The 18,557-nt window shown below is 46.2% G+C and overlaps 1 pseudogene; it reads left to right on the top strand.

Annotated features, from left to right (window-relative positions):
- Positions 1 to 6,880: 6,880 nt before the first annotated feature.
- LOC125538425 (uncharacterized) lies at positions 6,881 to 10,529 on the top strand (annotated as a pseudogene).
- The last annotated feature ends 8,028 nt before the right edge of the window (positions 10,530 to 18,557 follow it).

The raw sequence follows: 18,557 nt of genomic DNA, 5'->3' as shown, positions 1-18,557 counted from the left end.
ATCGGCGTTGAGCTTGCATGTGGTTCCCAGAGGGCAATGAGCACCTTGTCGGGCTTAAACTCATTCCAAGTAAGGGTGAGGTAGCGCCCTAAATTTGATGTTGGACAAGGTGATGGTGTCCGATCCGTGGCAAATTGATAGGAGAGGGGATGCTAGGTAACCAGAAGTACAAGGAGAAGGGGGATGACAGAGTCATGAAATCTGTTTTTTTTTCATGATACAATTAATAGTACGAAGAAAAGGGAAACGATTCAAAACAGTCGGCTCAAAAAGAATGCTCCATCGGTCGCGTGCATCACCATTCGATTGTGCTTTATCCTGCGGCTAGGACGTGCTTTACTGGGATAAGAAATTCGTTCGGCACATTCACAACAACACTCTCAACCCACTAGTGCAGAACCGGGCTTTATCACCGGTTCGTAAGGGCCTTTAGTGTCGGTTCTGTAACCGGCACTAAAGGGTGGGGACTAAAGGTCCCTCCTCCTTTAATACAGGTTCAACACGAACCGCCACTAAAGGGCCACCACGTGGCGCGAGCCAGCGCCGGGGGCGGGGAGACCTTTAATACCGGTTTGTAAAACCAACACGTACTAAAAGATTTGGGGGGTTTTGGGTTTATGATTTCTTTTTCCTTTAACTAGCACATATGCCCGTGCGTTGCAACGTGAGAATGTTTTTGATGTGACCACTAATGTATGCATCAGTGTGGCATGACAATACCCTCAAAAGTAGGGAGGCACATGCCAAGCTCAATAAGAAATAAATAGCACATATGTACGTGCATTGCAACAGGAGAAAACCATTTATCCTTTAATGTGTGCATCAGGCATGGCATGACGGACGAGACTTGCCTGCTCCCTCCCATTCTCCTATCCGTGCTCCCGCATACGTGGCTTGATTTGATTGGAAGAAAATAAGGCCCGGCCCTGCCCCTTGAAAATCAGGGGGGGAGATGATTAGATTAGAAAAGAAAAAGGAAAAAGAACAGCCGTAGGATAAAGTGGGAGCACGGATGGGAGCATGAAGAGGAAGCAGGCAAGCCGGATCCTGGCATGACAACATCCACAAAAGTAGGAAGGCACATGGCGAGCTAGAACTAAATATTATGATTTAATCTTCATTAAATGCAATGCATGCATGCATGACCACCAATTAAGTAGAAATGGTTACATGTATTGGTGAATTTCCTTTGAACCTTTGCTTGCAACAAATTTATGGAGCTCGAAATCTAAATAGGTGGGGAAGAGAAATGAAAATAGGACTAACAAACAAAAAAATAGTGAGATAAGCCCAACAAACCGAAAAAGGCGGACAATATGCATTATACTCCACAATTATGGTATATACTTTGTCGTGTGCATTCTATCTCAAGCATCGGAGGTAAGAAGCATTTATGTTATACATCCTCAGTTTATAAATCAATGATGTGCTCGGCGTATATGTTTTAGAAAAATGATGGAGTTCATATTCCACGAAATTCATGTTAAATACTCTAATGCGCTTTCATGTATAGTACACACTCTACCATGCACAGCCCATAGTCTTTCTAAATTGGAGTGAGTCAGGCTGAGGCACATCCACTACAACAGAAAAAAAATGATGTATCCATTTTATTGTTCACCAACGTGGTATGACTACATCCGTACATCACTTGGATAGAGAGGCTCATGGCGGGTCCAGATAAAATGCATATCGTGCTTAACCTCCATTAAGTACGATGCTTGCACATTGATCACTAACATCACAATCCAGATCCAATTGTGCAGTTTAAAACTTTAAAATTTTGCTTAATTAGAACATCTACAGTCGGACCTCTCAAATTCGACTCATACGCCTGGGCGGGCCGCTCGGTCACTGACAGGTTGCGAAATTTTGACCCAGACGAGCGCCTCAAACGGTCCTCAAACGCACGGGCTGACAGGCACCCTTCATATCCAGCCCAAATATGAGTCGAATATTGCAGCGCCCAGGCACGCCCGGGCACGTCCGCCACGTCGGACTGATGGTGCGGTCCCACGCGGAAACACCCGGAAACCTGGCGGTCCGAAGCTCGTCTCCTCCGTTGGACCGAAGTCGTCGCATGACGCCGCTCCGTCGGGCAGCGTAGTGCCTAGCTCAGCTATATAAGTCGATCGGCGGCACCAAAACCCTAAAATTCACATTTTCCTCCGCATGTCCGCCCCGCGGCGACTTTCCACTTCGCCATCCCCCCCCCCCCCCCCCCCCCCCCCCGCCGCCGTCGGGAGAGGAACCACCCATTTCTAACGCCGGAGCGCCAGCTCGAGGTCCTTGAGCAGATCGAGCAAGGCGCGAAGCCCGGATCGCCGTGGGGTACCTCCGGATGGACTCAATCTGGAGGAGTTCGAGGAGGAGGAGGATGTCGGGGACGCTGGCGACGTGGATCTATAAGCGGAGCAGCAGGCCATCCTCGATTCCCTTCGCTCGGAGTTGACTACGGAGGTTAGATGCCGTCGCCGGCAGGAGATGGAGGCCGCGGAGGAGGCGCAGATGCTCGCCTACATGGATGAGGTCGAGCAAGAGGAGGATGAGACAGAGCCCTCCTACCTGCCCGTCCAGCCTGTGCCCGGCATCGTCGTCGTGCAGCTCTCCGACAATGAAGATTAGGTAGGGTACTACGTAGTATGTAGTACGTAGGTTTTCTTTTGCATGCTTTGTATGGATTTAGGAGTTGAAATATGAGAGATTTGGATGTAGAGTGTCTAATTTGAGACGTGACCGGTCACTGTCTGCAGATACGTCCGGTCGCGTCCGCGCGCGTTTGAAGTACCGAATTTGCAAAATCTTTAGAGACCACGCACCTACACGCATCGTGCTTCCTTTTTTCCGTTAGAAAATTATTGAAAATCTGCAGTAAAAAAATTTGGCCATAAAACAGCCAAACGTCGGTGGGTCATGCGGCTGCCACGTAACAGCCACCGCTCCATCTAGCATGCCGCCTTTGACAAAGCTTTATCCATACCCTGCAGCCCACATACGAAATTCCGGATGAATAATTAATTTATTTATGTATGCATAAAAATTTAGTACCATCTCGGATAGAAGAAAATATCTGTGACATATAAAAAAATCTTAAAAATATGTTGACGGACCAAACCAAGAATATCACCTCCCTTTAATAGTAGGTATAGATTTTGTGTTTTCCATTTAATTTTTTTTCATTTGCTGGTATTTTACGATACTACATGTTGTACACGTTATGCATATATATAAATAGAATTTTTCGTAGAACCGATCACACACACACACACAGATATATATATATATATATATAATCATTGAATGTCTCACACCACCGTTCACACATACACATGTATATATATAATTTGGTATATACAATTTCTCTTACATGGAGGCATTACCGCGGTAGCGGTTAATGTTATTCTCCTTTGGAATCAATGACCTGGTCGAGCAAAAATCCTGCTATTTTCCTCTTCAATTGCTCGTACGCGATCTATTGATAGGAGCTTATCCTGCACCTCATTGAACTTTTAAAAATGAGATCAATATGCATGTATTAGTCGTTGTGTGATTAGATATCGATAATGATGTAAAAATTGTGAATAGTGTTCTCGCAAACGTACACATAGCTGTCTAGCATCTTTGGTCCTTTCGAACGCCATCATGCGAATGTTCTCGCAAATGTAGTATGCCCATCTGCTTCATGACCTTTACGAGAATATAATTCAATCAGATAATAATTAATCAATCATGATAATTAATGGTATTGAAACTAGAATTAAAGAGATGATAGCTAGCTAGTACTACTTAATTACTTACCTTGGGTCGAAACCAATACAGATTTTGTTTCCATTCGCCTGGAACATTTTGATGAACTTTTGCAAGCCCTGCCCACCGGCAAAGAAAATGAATAAAGAAGTTATTAATTAGTTGATATCAAGAAATGATGAACTAAAAAGAGGCCGACATATAGTTCAATAATGATTGGAATTACCTGTTGACTATCCCCTTCAGGATTGAGTAGTCTCTAGGTTATTTAAGTAGTGAGTCCAGTACTTCAATTGTTCCTTCTTCAACTTGAATGACTAACAAGATCCAGTGGTATCTGCATGCGCATATGTTTGCATGTATAAATTAAGCGGACATGTGCATAACACTCATCAACTACCCTAAACCCTATACACTTATTAACATCTAGCTAGTAAGCAAAAACAGAATTTGTAGTACAAGACAATGTGACTCACTGGAAGTTGTAAGGAAGTAGTATATCTCGATTGCTATTGAGGCGCTTCAAGAACTCTAGCATGTTTTTCTCTACTTCTTGTCGATGTCATTCATATGTCCATGTCTCTTCATTAACGGTATTTGGGTCAATGAACCCAATGCCATAGCGTCCAGCTTTTTTCATTTCATACATCTTCATCCTGCATAATACCACAGAAAAGAATATAGTGAGGATAATTACAGGTAATGATAAACCAGAGCACTACAACTAGCTTGAGACTTAAATTACAGAAAGAAATCACTTACAGACAATAGCAATGATTTGTCGAGTGCGTCTTGATTGAATAACTGAAACAATTCTATATACTCAACAGACAGAGCTGTCTCATGAAAGTAATGCTCTTCCTTGACTTTCACCATGAGGGACTCTCGATTGGTACTCTTAGTAATTTCCATGTACCATTGATGCAATTCATACATTCTCGTTGAGAGCTTCTTGACCTCCTCAGGCTTGACCAAAGGTTCGCCACGGACATATTTCCGTTTTATGTACTCCTCTCTAATCGTATCCATGGGCTCGAGCTCTAGGAGTTGACCAACAGTGATATCGAGCTCTTCAGCCTGCCTTCTATGCTCGTCGGTTATTACCAGCCGATCCGCGCCGGTACTCGCATGTGTTGGTATAATGAGTCGGGGGATCGATTGCACCGCCTGTTCTCCCAGCTGGGGAACGGTTTTCCCACTTTTTTTGGCAGCTGCTTGGCTCGAGCTCGAGCTCGACTCCTTCTCTTGTTGGGGTGCCTTCAAATCTTCACAAATTTTGGCAAAAATGGAGTGTGGCTCGAGAGGAAGAGGAAGAAAACAGAGGAGAGGGGAAAGGGGAAGAACAGAGCGCTCGGGGTCGACGAAGGGGTTTATATAGGATGACCTTTAGTACCGGTTGGTTATACGAACCGGGACTAAATGTGCATCTCTAGTCCCGGTTTGTATAACTAACCGGTACTAAAGGTGCTGGTGGGGCCCTAGCCTGACACAAGCCTGCCACCACCTCTTTAGTACCGGTTCGTGCCACGAACCGGTACTAAAGGTTCGCCACAAACCGGTACTAATGATCGTCGCCCGCCTAGCCGTTGAAACCGGCATTAATGGTCACATTAGTGTCGGTTTAGCTACAAACCGGGACGAATGTGCTTCACATTAGGCCCTTTTTCTACTAGTGACCTTATATCTTCGCTTGTCGTCTTCCTCCTCGAAGCTCGACCGCTCTGTCCAAATCAAACATCGAATCCCCCTCAGTTGCTCCCCCGCAGCTCGTAGAGCTGCCACCATTGCTGTTGCAAGTTGTCGTTGTCGATCACCAGTGCTGCAAGGTGTGGTAGTCTATGCCCTTATCTGTCTTCTTCAATAGATTAACACCTCCAGAATCCTCGCTAATGAGGGATTTTCCCACGTTTGTAGAAGCCACCATGGATGCACCGATCTCTCCCACAAACTAGACGTCCAACTTTGTGGCACGCGCTCCCCCAAGCGAACGTGAGGAAGAGAGATGCTCGCATGGCCGGCAACAGATGCTTCCAAGCTAACAGTTGCGAAAAAGGGTTTCCCCTCGCTTTGTATTACAAAGCAACCATCATCGATACAGTCAACGATAGGTGCTGGGGTGGAAGCATCACAGTCATGCCCAAAAGAAACGAAAGAGAAAACAGAAAAAGAAACAATGCGAACAGTGACGGATCAACGAAAACGAAGGAGACCCGCAACAGTTGCGCCCACCGAAGAATTCCACCACACTCCAAGCGCTCTGGACCACCGCATACCAAGCAACACCTTCAAGAAGGATCGTGACGCCGACGACGCTGCTGCCCGGACAAGTCCTTGGGTTTCCCCCGGTACGCAGAGGGGTGCGGGGGAGGGGGTAAACCCGACACCCTTTAGGAAGGCATGGTGGCACCCACGGGCGTCAACGCATTGGTGTCGGACAAGCCGACAAGGATTTCTCCTGACCCCCAACCACCCATGACCCCATACGATCCATCGCACGCCACCAAACACGCCGCCCACCAACATGCGCCACCACGGCCGTGCAGTCCCCATCGTCGTCTCACTATGGCAAACGAAGTGAGACCGGCACAGGAACAGAGGAGGTAACCAGGAACGAGGAGCGGTAGCAACAGCAGCCATGCGGGAGGGGACAGCCTCCACCGCCCATGGCAGGAACCGGCCGGACGTAGCAACAGGGGCAAACCAGGCACCCGCGACCCAATCGACCAGGGGAAAGGGGAGGCGGAGAATTGGCCCATGGCCACGACCGACGCTCGTGCCGGCTCCAGCTCCCCCCTCCCCCCGAAACCATGTCTCGCCCCCGCGCCGAAGGCCCCGATGGGCCCGACCGAGCCGGAAACGGGCTCGTGAAGCCCCCGTCGCTGCCACTCCCCGCACGAGCCGCCCCGCCGTCCGCCGGAGACGCCGCTAAGAAGCCACGGCCAGGACCGCCCAGACCCAGATAGGGCCCAGAAGGGCCCCAATCTGGGCTGGGAGGGCACCGCTGCCAGCCACTGCGACGCCCCGCCGCCAAGCAGGCACGCCGCCGCCAACGCGCCACCCAAGGGGCCACACCGCCGCCGGATCCACTGCCGCCGAGCAACACCGCCGCATCGGGAGGCCCCCGCGCCTCCCCATGCGCGTGCGGGGAAAGAACGGCCCGCCGCCGCCGGCGCCGCGCGGACAGGGCCCGGCGAACCACACCGGCGGCGGGGGGGAGAGGGTCGGGTAGGTGGGACGGAGGAGAGGGACCAGAGGCCCGCCCGTCGCCCGCGGGAGGGGGGGGGCGAGCGGGCGGGGCGGGGGGAGGGGGGAGCGAGGCGGAGCAAGAGGCTCGCGGACGGCAGCCGGCGGCCGGCGGCGGCGGCGGGGGGAGCGGGGAGGAACCCTAGGGAGGAGCCTCCAGTCTGTCCGCTCCTCCACAATTGTATTGAAAGCTAACAGTTAGGTTCGCAGCATGACAGATGTTGCATTAATTGGGCTTTGCAACATGGGCTGTGTTGCGATGGGGGCGGGGGACGAATCGAACGATGATAGGGTTCACAACACGGCCGATATTGCAATGCTGGGAGGCAAATCGAACGGTCAAATCCGGCAGCTAGGAGGCAACCGATAATTCTCGATTATCAGTCGGAAGACGCATAGCAGCATCCTAAAAAAATAGCCTTTCTTTTGGAAGAATAGTAATAGTAAAATAAAAATCTAAAAAATAAACTGGAAACAAGAATTGCCCAGAAATAAAGGTTGGGAGAACACAGCTCACGTTGGATGTGAGATGTGCGGCCCAGATTAATCTATGTCTCCCCTTCTTCGTCCCGGCTGCCAGCAGTCCAGCACCGCCAGGGTTAGCGCGGTGGCGACCTTCGATCCAGGCGATTAATGGCGTGGTGGTGAGCTCCTGCGTGTTCGCCGGCAGGATTTTCCCTTGTTCCGGCAATCCCGTTGGGAGAGACTCATCCCCATTCATGCTCCCTTCTCCGGCGCCGCTACTCCATCCATAGGTACCTCAGTTCGAATCCCTGTTAACAAATTATGGTCCCGTTCATCAATTCCTCAGAGAAAAACAATCCCGACGCTGATTTCGGAATGGAGGCTAGGATCTTGGTTAATTATCTTACGATCCCCATTGCACAATTTTGAATGTTCACATGAGCGATCCTCATTGTAGTGTAATGTTTCCTCAGGCCGATTTTAAACATGATGAAGTAGCTTCAGGTTACCGGTTTATTTATTCTTCTCCCGGCCAAGGCTAGTAGCAACCTGTAATGTAAGGTAGAGTTACAAAAATGAAGAGAAAAATCCTGTGATGTAAGATACCTCATACAAATTTGTTGCCAAATTATGTTTTCTGTTTTTTTCATAGAACAGAGTTCGCTAGGCAGGATCCATGATCACGAATGTTTGCTCAAAAGTTAAACCAATGATAATGATGCTTGCAGAACTCAGTGATAACGATGCTTGCTGAAATGATTCACAGACAGCTTTATCTAGTTTGTACTTCTTGTTTCAGTAGGGTGCAGAAACCGGACGTGGCTGCAATGCAGCTTCAACTTCTACCCTATGTAAGCACCGAAGCACCTTATTTATATTGGCTATTACCGAATCTTACAAAAATCACTATATATCTTAGGAAGGATCGTGGCTGTTGAGCTCATGCCACAATTTGACTGCTCATGCTCATTACAGGACGTCCTGCGCGACATACTGTCACGGTTGTCGATCAAGGATGTCGTGAGGATAAGCACACTTTCTGGTGAATGGAGACAGCAGCGGATATGCCACCCAGATCTGGTCTTCACCAAAGATACCTTTGGCATCAGTACAGACACGAATACTGACCCAGACCTTGTCACCAAAGACTACTATGGCATCATTAAAGACATGAATACTAAACGAGCATCCTGGGCTGCTAAATTCATCGCTAATGTGGACAGTGTATTGCGCCCACTGTGTTCTACTCCAACTACCATGACGCTGGATAAGTTTGTTGTCAAATTTGGCCTTCGCATAAGGCACAAGTATCACATTGATAGATGGGTTAGATTTTCCATTGCGTTAAGGGCCAAGCACATTGCTTTTGATTTCACGGTTGATGTCACTTGTTATGGCGCTACATATGACAAGTACAAGTATGTTTTCCCGCTGTGCAATCTCAGTGGCCCAAACGGCTCTTGTGTCACATCTCTTGATCTAGGCTACGTATGGTTAAAGCTGCCCCTCAGTTTCTCTGGTATCACAAACCTTAGGAACCTCAGACTAAGTACGGTCTCCATCAGTGATGATGATCTCCAGTGCCTGTTGCTAAGTTGTGCCCTTCTTGAGTGCATAAACATAGAGTGGTGCGCCTAGGACAGAAACTGTGCAGGTTACAGTACCTGCGTGTTCGCCATTGTGAACTGGACATGATAGATTTGCATGCTCCAAATCTTACCAAATTTGAGTTTGATGACCATCCGATGCAAACTGTGCTCACTCAATCTTCAAAGTTGTCAGAGGCAATTTTTGTGTCGAACTTGAGAGTACTCGACGGTTATGATGATGTTCTGGATTATATCTTCACTGAGCTTCCAACTGCGCTTCCTCATGTGCACACACTACTTCTACTTTTGACTGTTAATCAGGTATGCTCTAGAAACTAGCTCTTTATTTCATTCTTCAATTTCGCCTATATGACATTTGCATTCAGGTGCTTTGTAGACCTGCCATATCGATTGATTCAAAATTAAATATTTGTTGAGTGGCCATGCATTATTTCTGTTCCAGGTAGAAAGGTTCAGTAACACCCACGATTGCTTCATGACTTTGAGGCATCTGAACATGAACCTTGATATCTTTCTCGGTCCATATGATGACAGCTGGGTTATGGGCTTTGTTAATCTCTTGGAATTAGCACCTCTCTTAGAAGAACTGGAACTGCATGTAAGTGGTCACTCTTAATTATGGTATTTTCCTGCGTGTTCTGCCCACTCGAACAAAGATGTATATTGAAATTAATGGATATATGCCCGTGCAGATGGATCATGATAGATTTTGCTCAGAAAATCCGAGGACAGTGTTAGCGACGCAAGGGCCTCCGCATCGTCATCTCAAGAGTGTCTACATGTCTGGATTTTGTGATGTATTGGGGCTAGCCGAGCTGGCGCTCTACATCCTTAGGAATGCTACTGTGCTTCAACGTATGGTAGTAGATCCTGTGGCAGGGATGATGGATAATGCGTTGATCGAACGTTTCTGTTCGGTCAGCAATGGCGGTAGCAGTGAAGATATTGTTTTTCCAACCGATGGGACTCGGAAATACGTCAGCAAGAAGAGGATGTTTGCAAAAAATAACCTTGACAAAGAGGAGTTTTGTCGCGTCCTCACCATTTTATGAGTACTATGCAAGAACTGGAGATCCTATCTACAAATGTGGATGAGGAAATCGGCGTGCTGGAAAATAGATCGGGAGCTTCCTTCCCTTCCCTTTTGAGATCCATTCCTGAACCCTTTAAGAAATGCTCAGAAGACAGGCATGCACAAGCTGATTGATTACAGACAAGTAGCATTAGTATGTCCTCAAGAATACAGTAGTTCTTTTTGTATTTTGATCGCGCCCTCGGTTAGGCTGGGTTTGGAGTTCTGAAATTCGGTTGTATAAGCAGAAGCCTCAAACTAGGCAATTATTATCCACTGTGTAACGAACTATGGTATGTGGTATACTCTTTTGATAATAAAATTGGGTAATTAACCAATATCGAGCAATCGCTGTGAGTGCTTTCTACCTACAATTGATCTAACATCAATTCTTTGTATTACCACAATTCAGAACCAACAAAATCAAAGAAGCCACCCCTTCTAACACCAGTAGAGATTTTAATTAGGGTATGCCCTCCCAATTACTAATTCAACCCCTTTTAACCACTCAAATTTTTTAATGGAGAAATTTGAGAAGAAAATGGAGGTGTGGGGAGAGAATATTGAAACGTATTAGTTTAATCTTTTTGGGAATATAAAAATACAATATTATGTCTACGTTTTTCTAAAATCCTAGTTTAATCTTTTTGAGAATATAAAAATACAATATTTAGGCCTTTTTACCTTTTATGCTTTAGGAAAGAAACTGGAGCCCAGTCCCGGCTCAAGGTCATGCTTTTTAGGTTTGGGTTATCAAGCCGGACTACCTAACCCTAGTTTTGCTTGTAACAATATTGATGGATGCCCCACACCATGAACCCCAAAACAATATTGATGGATGCCTCACACCATGAACCCCAACAGGCACAGACTAGGCGGCCCACAACATGAGAGACACATGGATCCTATGTTGTGCAGTCAAAAGAAAGTGATGCACTATGTTGCCGTGTGGTGAGCCAAAAGAAGCGTGGCACCCTCGATTGTAGAATTCTAATTTTTCATTGTTTGAACCATGGATTTTGCCTCGTAGAAGTTAGTACTAGAGTTTTAACCATTGCAGACAATGTTTTACTCCCTCCGTAACTTAATATAAGACGTGCTTTTGACACTGTCATAGTGTCAAAAAAGTCCTATATTAAGTTACGAGTTAAATGCACTGGACGTCCTAAATGTTTTGTCGTTTTGTCACTTTAGTCCTAATTCTTCCAAAATGCACCTTTAGGTTCTAATTCTTTAGTAAGTGGTTCATACGAGGTCCTTTTTTCACAAGCGCTCGCTGACCTGCCCATGTGGCGCGTTAACCGATGCCACGCCGACTGAGGTCCCAACCGCCAGGCGAGAAAAATACACTAGAGTTCCTAAAAGTTTCTTGGCAGTGTCACTTTAGTCCTACTTCTTTCAAAATGCACGTTTAGATCCTAATTCTATAGTAAGTGGTTCACCCGAGGTCCTGTTTTGCTCAATCGTTCGCTGACCTGCTTGCGTGACATGTTGACCCATGCCACGTCAACTTAGAGGCCGCTGCAGTTGCTCTTTTTTTTGACAAAAAGACCATTGTAATCCTCCCCTCTTGACATTTCCTGGTCCCTGCCGAATCTCTCTCTCTCTCTCTCTCTCTCTCTCTCTCTCGTGCCCACAATGTTGCCATGGCCAGGGTAACGGGGAAGCGGGTGATGAAGAGGAGCGTTGGAGCATCCTCAGCGGGCCAACGCACAACCAAGCATGTCAGCGAATGATCGTGCAAAAAAGGACCACTTGCGAACCAATTACTATAGAATTAGGACCTAAACGTGCATTTTAAAAGAAGTAGGACTAAAGTTACACTGCCCAGAAACTTTTAGGACCTCCAATGTATTTTTCTCGCCAAGCAGTTGGGCCCTCTGTCGACGTGGCATGGGTCAATGTGCCACGCAGGCAGGTTAGCAAGCGCTCGTGAAAAAAGGACCTCGGATGAGCCACTTACTAAAGAATTAGGACCTAAAGATGCATTTTGGAAGAATTAGGACTAAAGTGACACCCAGATGAAACTTTTAGGACCTCCAGTGCATTTAACTCTTAAGTTACAGGGGTAGTATTTTATAAGACCTTAGAGACAAACAAAAAATCACGTGCATATGAGGAAAATGGAGAGCAGGAATATTGGTAAACACCGTGGAAATATACCCCACGTCAGATGAAATGCGGCCTATGATTAGTCTCTTCACTTCTTCCTCGAGACCAGTCTATCGGAGTCTCCTATTCGCCGCTCTGTGCAGCAAACAGTCAGCCTTCCGCATAGGCACTAGTAGAAAAAGGGTCAAATGTGAAGCACATTAGTGCCGGTTTGAATTTGAGCCGGCACTAATGTGTACATTAGTGCCGGTTCGTGGAGGCGATCAATAGTACCGGTTCGTGGCGAACCTTTAGTACCGGTTCATGCCACGAACCGGTACTAAAGAGGCTGTGTCAGCCCGCGGTCAGACTATGGCCCCATCATCACCATTTAGTGCCGGTTCATACCACGAACCGGTACTAATGAGGTTATGGCAAGCTGTTTTTAGTCCCACCTCACTCCCCTAACAAGGCTTTTACCACCTTAAATATGTTACTTCTCAAACTATCACAAGCACTTGGTCTTCATTGAACTCTATGTGTAGAATTTGTGGCCGCAATATGAGTCTTCACCAGTTTATAAATCGTTGAGGACTCATATTGACAATTCAGATTGTACACAAAAAGATCATTGATGATCAAAGTATTTTTTATGTATAAGATCATATTGACAATTCAGACTGTAAAGAAATATAAGATCATGATCTAAATGCTCTTATATTTTTTGCGTTCAGTATGCACCATTCAAAGCGACGCCATCAACTTTCAATCATTTATGCCTTCATTTGCTATTTTTCATGCATTTAATGATTTGCTATTTTTCATTCGTTTACTGATTTGTTTAGAGAGCCAAATGACCGTGAAATTGAAAATCACTACAAAATGAACTCTGAAAATGTTGAATTTTGGCAAACTAGATGAAAAACTACTCACAAATAAATAGAAAAAAAATAAATATAACAGAAAAGAAAAAACTATACAAAAACTACGCAGAAATAAATAGAAGAAAATAAAGTAGAAAAGAAAAAAAACTATAAAAAATTGGGGCGCTGCCCTGTGGCCTGCTAGGCCACGGGCGTGCAATTACAGGATCTAAAGGCCCAGCAGACTCACAGGGCAGCGCGCAGAAGTTAGGCCCACAAGTCTGCTATATAGAGGAGTTCAAAGAGGCAGCCGCGGCTGGGTTTATAAATCAGTGCGGCTGCCCTTCGCCCGGCAAAGATGATGAGTTATTATATATATCATTTATGAAAGAAACCGCAAATTAGTTTGAACTGGATGGATCCTAGCTCTAAGTGATCAAGTATATATATATGCCATATCCATATCCATATCAAGTATAACAACTCATTATAACGTAAAACAATCCTAAATTAAATTGATAACACAAATTTAAAGGAAAAATAAAAAATAAAACAAAAACCCACAAACATTTAGTACCGGTTGGTGTTACCAACCGGTACTAATGATCTACCGCCCCCGGAGCTGGCTCGTGCCACGTGGTTTCCCTTTAGCACCGGTTCGTGCTGAACCGGTACTAAAGGGGGGGGCCTTTAGTGCCCACACTTTAGTACCGGTTGTGGAACCGGCACTAAAGGGCCTTACGAACCGGTGCTATTGCCCGATTCTGCACTAGTGAGGGTAGCACCCCAACTGTGCCGACCCATGGCGTACTACATAGGCTTGACAACAGTAGCTAGCAAGCTACTATAGCGAGTCGGTTGATGTCGCGATAAGTTTTCAGAAAACATGGGGAAAATATTTTAAATAAATTATGGAATTTTTAAAAAAAAGAACACTTTTAAAATTTTGACTTTTTTGGAAAAGTGAACAGTTTTTGAAATTATAAACATGTCTTTTAATATTGTGAATGTTTTCTGAAACCCCAAACATTTTTATAAAAATGATATTCTTAAAATTCTCAATTTTTTAAAAAATGAAATAATTTTAGAAAAAATTGTGAATACATAAACATTTTTTATTACAAACCATTTTTAAACTTGTGACATTTTTTTTGAGAAAAGAACAACCACTGAAGATAAAACAACAAAAGGAAAAATTCTGTGAAGAAACCAACAGAAAAATAATAATAAGAAAAAGACGGACCAAAACCTTCTGAGAGGTTCTCAAAATGTGTAGAAGTCGGGCAAATAACCTTCCCAAAAGTTCTTTAAGAAAACTATTTTGAACATCGAGATTGGTAGAAGCGTGTAATAATAGGTTAAATGGGCTGACCCATCTCACCTCTCGTCGCTCGCTCGTTCTCCGTGCAAAGCGTTGACATTTTGACGCAGCATGTATTTGCCCAGACTATCCCCCGACAACTTCCAACAGAGATGCAATGGCGATGAGCGAATTCCAGTAGGCCTAGTCTCTGGCGAGCTCCTTTATGCGCAACTCTCTCCCATCCGCGGAGCGGCGTCTTCATCCATAAGTATATATATACTGCAACCTGTTGAAAGAACCGATTGCGTCCTTCCTGGATTACGCTGTTGGTGATTGACGTACTCTGATGACGAGAGGACCATGCCTTGTGTCATGACTTGACATTGGTTAACTATCCAATTGCTATGCCAAATCCCTTTCCAAAATTTCAATATCTGACATGATCGTTCCAACGATGTCAGCAACATTTGTGTTCGTTTGTAAATGGTCATGTGCCCACACTTGTTTCGCAAGTCTATAGTTGCCCTCCAACGAATCCAGCATCAATAAAATAGGAGAATGATCGGAAGTCGCGGCTGTGAGATGTTCCACTGTAGCCAACAAGAATTGTGCACACCATTCAGCTGAGCCCAAGGCCCTGTCCAACCGAACACTCGTGAAACAACCCTCAACAACTTTTTTTCTCAAAAGTCCATGGTTTTGCTTGAAAGCCAGGATCAACCAGGCCACAAATATCTATTGCGTCTCAAAACCTTGAATTTGAGTCTGACTACGCTGACCTACACTATCATGTTCATCAAAACGAAATGCATCCATCGAAGATCGTTCAAAGAGCATATATCCTTCATTGTGTCCCATGTTCTATGATGCAGCTGAGTTTGTGCTTCGCCGTAGAAACATGACAACCTTAGGGGGCTGCTTCCAAGTTTAGAAACTTTCACATCTGTATGGTACTTAGAGTATCCCAAAACATAGCTAGACCACCACTTCTACCGGTGATGTCAATAACATAAGCATTATCATAGCCTAAAGAACCAACAAGATTTTCAGCATGGACCTCGCTCTAAGTCACTACAATGCAAAGAACTATAGGGGAAAACTTTATCACGATTTAGGGAGCTCTCCAATTTTCTAGGTGTTGCATATCCCACCACAGTTTCAACACAAGAGACTCATTGTGCCCGGTGGTCCTCCACTTGGGAGGCCACCAATCGTGGATCAATGGTTTTGCCGGTCACACTTAACTTCATAGGGCCATTTTTGTTAGAAGCTTGTCCTGTCTTGGTCCTCTTTGGATCATGTTTCGGGGGCGGGCTTGGAGGAACCTAAGCTTCACGAGGAGCTGTGAAAACTAGGGTACCATCGTTGCCGCAGCCAACATGAACAAATCTCATTTCCAATGATCGTAGTTGAAGCACTCGGATCAACAATTTGCTTGGAGTTACGTTTCCTCCTTGGATTTTCCTCCTCCATGTCAGCATATCGGTCCTCTTGTTCCTCTTCACAACCCATTCCCACGTCATGTCCACTATCACCACTCGCACCACAGACTCCTCCCCTACAGGTCAGCCCTCGCGAGAGCCACGACTTCTCTGCCTACTTCTCCTGCACGTACTGGAAGGAGCATGGATGTTTTTAACAGCCGATGCTTGGGAAGGGGGAGATTGGACAACCCCCCCCCCCCCCCCCCCCCGCGCCCGTCATCACGCTTTCCGTTGTGTTATTTGCTTCCACCTTTAGCATTCCATGAATGAGTCGACCAAAGAATAAACACATAAATGTATTGCCTCTAGTAGTACTGCCTTGCTTCGCAAGAGTATTGTACCCTATGATGTTGTAATGGTAGTCCCCTAATATATTATGATTTATTCTCTATCAAGCTATATCGTCTCCCAGAAGACATGGATCTCTGGGCTGGGACACATGGCCTCTGGTTTGCTGGATCGGGTTGCCACAGCCACTTTCCACCTTTAGGATAAATTCAAACAAATAATCTACTAACTAAGAATATGGGCTCATGTGACGCGTGTCCAATGAGGGTTGGGGAAAGAGAAGGAACATGCAAGTGGCGGAAGGAAGGTGTTTGTGGTTGGCGTTGAGCTTGCACGTGGTTTCCAGAGGGCAATGAGCACCCCGTCGGGCTTAAAGTCATGCCTAGTAGCTAGAGTTGTTGTAAGGCCCTAACTTGATGTTGGAGAAGGTGGCGGTGTACGATCCATGGAGAATTGAGAGGAAATGGGATGCTAGTTAAGCAGAAGTAGAAGGAAAAGAGAGACTACATAGCCATAAAATCTGATTTTTTCACCGAACAATGGTAAAGAAAAAAGGGAAACGATTCAAAATAGTCGGCTGAAGAAGAATGCTTCATCGGTCGTGTGCATCACTGTTCAATCGAGCTCGATCCTGTGGCTGGGACGTACTTACTTGGATAAGGGATTCGTTGGACACGTATTCATCGCAAACACCCTCAACCTTATTCCTTAGCTCGTCTTCCTCCTCCTCGCAGCTCAGCTGCTCCTTCCAAATCGAACATTGAACCCCCCCTCGGTTGCTCCCCCAAAGCTCGCATAGTTGCGGCCATTGATGTTGCAAGCTGTCGCCGTCACCAGTGCTACAAGGTGTAGTGGTCTCTGCTCCTATCTCTCTTCTTCATTAGATCCCTCCTCTAGAATCCTCGCCGATGAGGGCTTCGCCCACCTTTGTACAAGCTGTCATGGATGCGTCTTTGTCCCACAAGCTAGATGCCCAACTTTGTGGCCTGCGCTCCCCCAAGCGAACGTGAGAAAAAGAGGCGCTCGCATGGTCGGCGACGGATGCTTCAAAGCGAATGATGGGGCTCACAGCATGACGGGTGGGGTTCACAACATGGTGTACACGGCCGGTGTTGTGATGGGGGAGGCAAATCGAACGTCCACATCCAATAGTTAGGGAGATAGCTGATAACTCTTAATTATCAGGCGGATGACACATAGTAGTCGCCTAAAAACTAGCCTTTCTTTTGGAAGAATGGTAAAAGGAAAATCTGAAACAAAAAAACAGGAAACAAGAATTGCCAAGAAATAAAGCTTGGGAGAACATATACTGTCAAAAAAAAAGGTTGGGAGAACATAGCCCATGTTGGATTTGAGATGTGCGGCCCAGATTAATCTCTCCCCTTCTTCGTCCCGGCTGCCAGCATCGCTAAGGTTAGCGCGGTGGCGACCTTCGATCCAGGCGATTAATGGCGCGGCGGTGAGCTCCTACGTGTTCGTCGGCGGGATTTTCCCTTCCTCCGGCGATCCAGTTGGGAGGGGCTCATCCCCATTCGTGCTCTCTTCTCCGGCGCAGCTGCACCATACATAGGTACCTCAGCTCGAATCCTGTTAAGAATTGATGGGCTTGTTCCTCGATTCCTCATCTAGTGTGGTGATTTCTGGATGGAGGCCAGGATCTTTGTTAATTATTATCCAGTTCCAATCCCGATCCTATGATCCCCATTGCAAAAATTTTAATGTTCACAAGAGCGATCCCCATTGTAATGTAACGTTCCTTCAGGCTTCAGGTAACGGCCAAATTTCGTGTTTTGACCCTTTTTGCAAACAAAATCGGGATCTGACCCCAGTTCGGAAAAATTTCGGGATCTAACCCTTTTGCCTACCCCCAGAGGGCCTGGCGGTAGGGTTGCGTGTCCTACCGCCGTACCCTACGGCGGTAGGCCCTTTGACGGCGACTGACGGCCGTTGGCAGGTGCTGACGTGGAAATGGGCCTACCGCCATCCCCTACGGCGGTAGGTTACTGAAGCCTACCGCCATACCCTCTGGCGGTAGGGTCCTGTGTTGTGGATAAGGTGGGGAGGGGCTGGTTTGTGGGCCCCACCACCACTCCTCTTCCCCACTCTTCTTCTTCCCCGTGCTCAGCTCCTCTTCCCCCCCTCTCCCCCTCACAACCCCCCCCCCTAGATCCACTCCATTTGCTTGGGATTTCATCGGTGGATCCGGAGCATTTTCATCACCCAAGGTGGCTCTCTCATTTCCCCTCATTTTGATTGGTTGATATCTTTGTTTACTTTGCATTTGCTCATTTGATTGCAAACCCTAGCTCATCATTTTAGTGTGGGTCTAGTCAATTACTATGATCCATTTAGGTTTATGTTTGTGATTTCCTTATGTATGATGTGCTTAGA

The sequence above is a fragment of the Triticum urartu genome, chromosome 2A (genome assembly GCF_056163025.1).
Source record: "Triticum urartu cultivar PI428250 chromosome 2A, HENAU_Tu73, whole genome shotgun sequence".
Lineage (NCBI taxonomy): Eukaryota > Viridiplantae > Streptophyta > Magnoliopsida > Poales > Poaceae > Triticum > Triticum urartu.
Note: the sequence above shows the minus strand (reverse complement) of the source record. Positions and strands in the feature narration are given on the sequence as shown.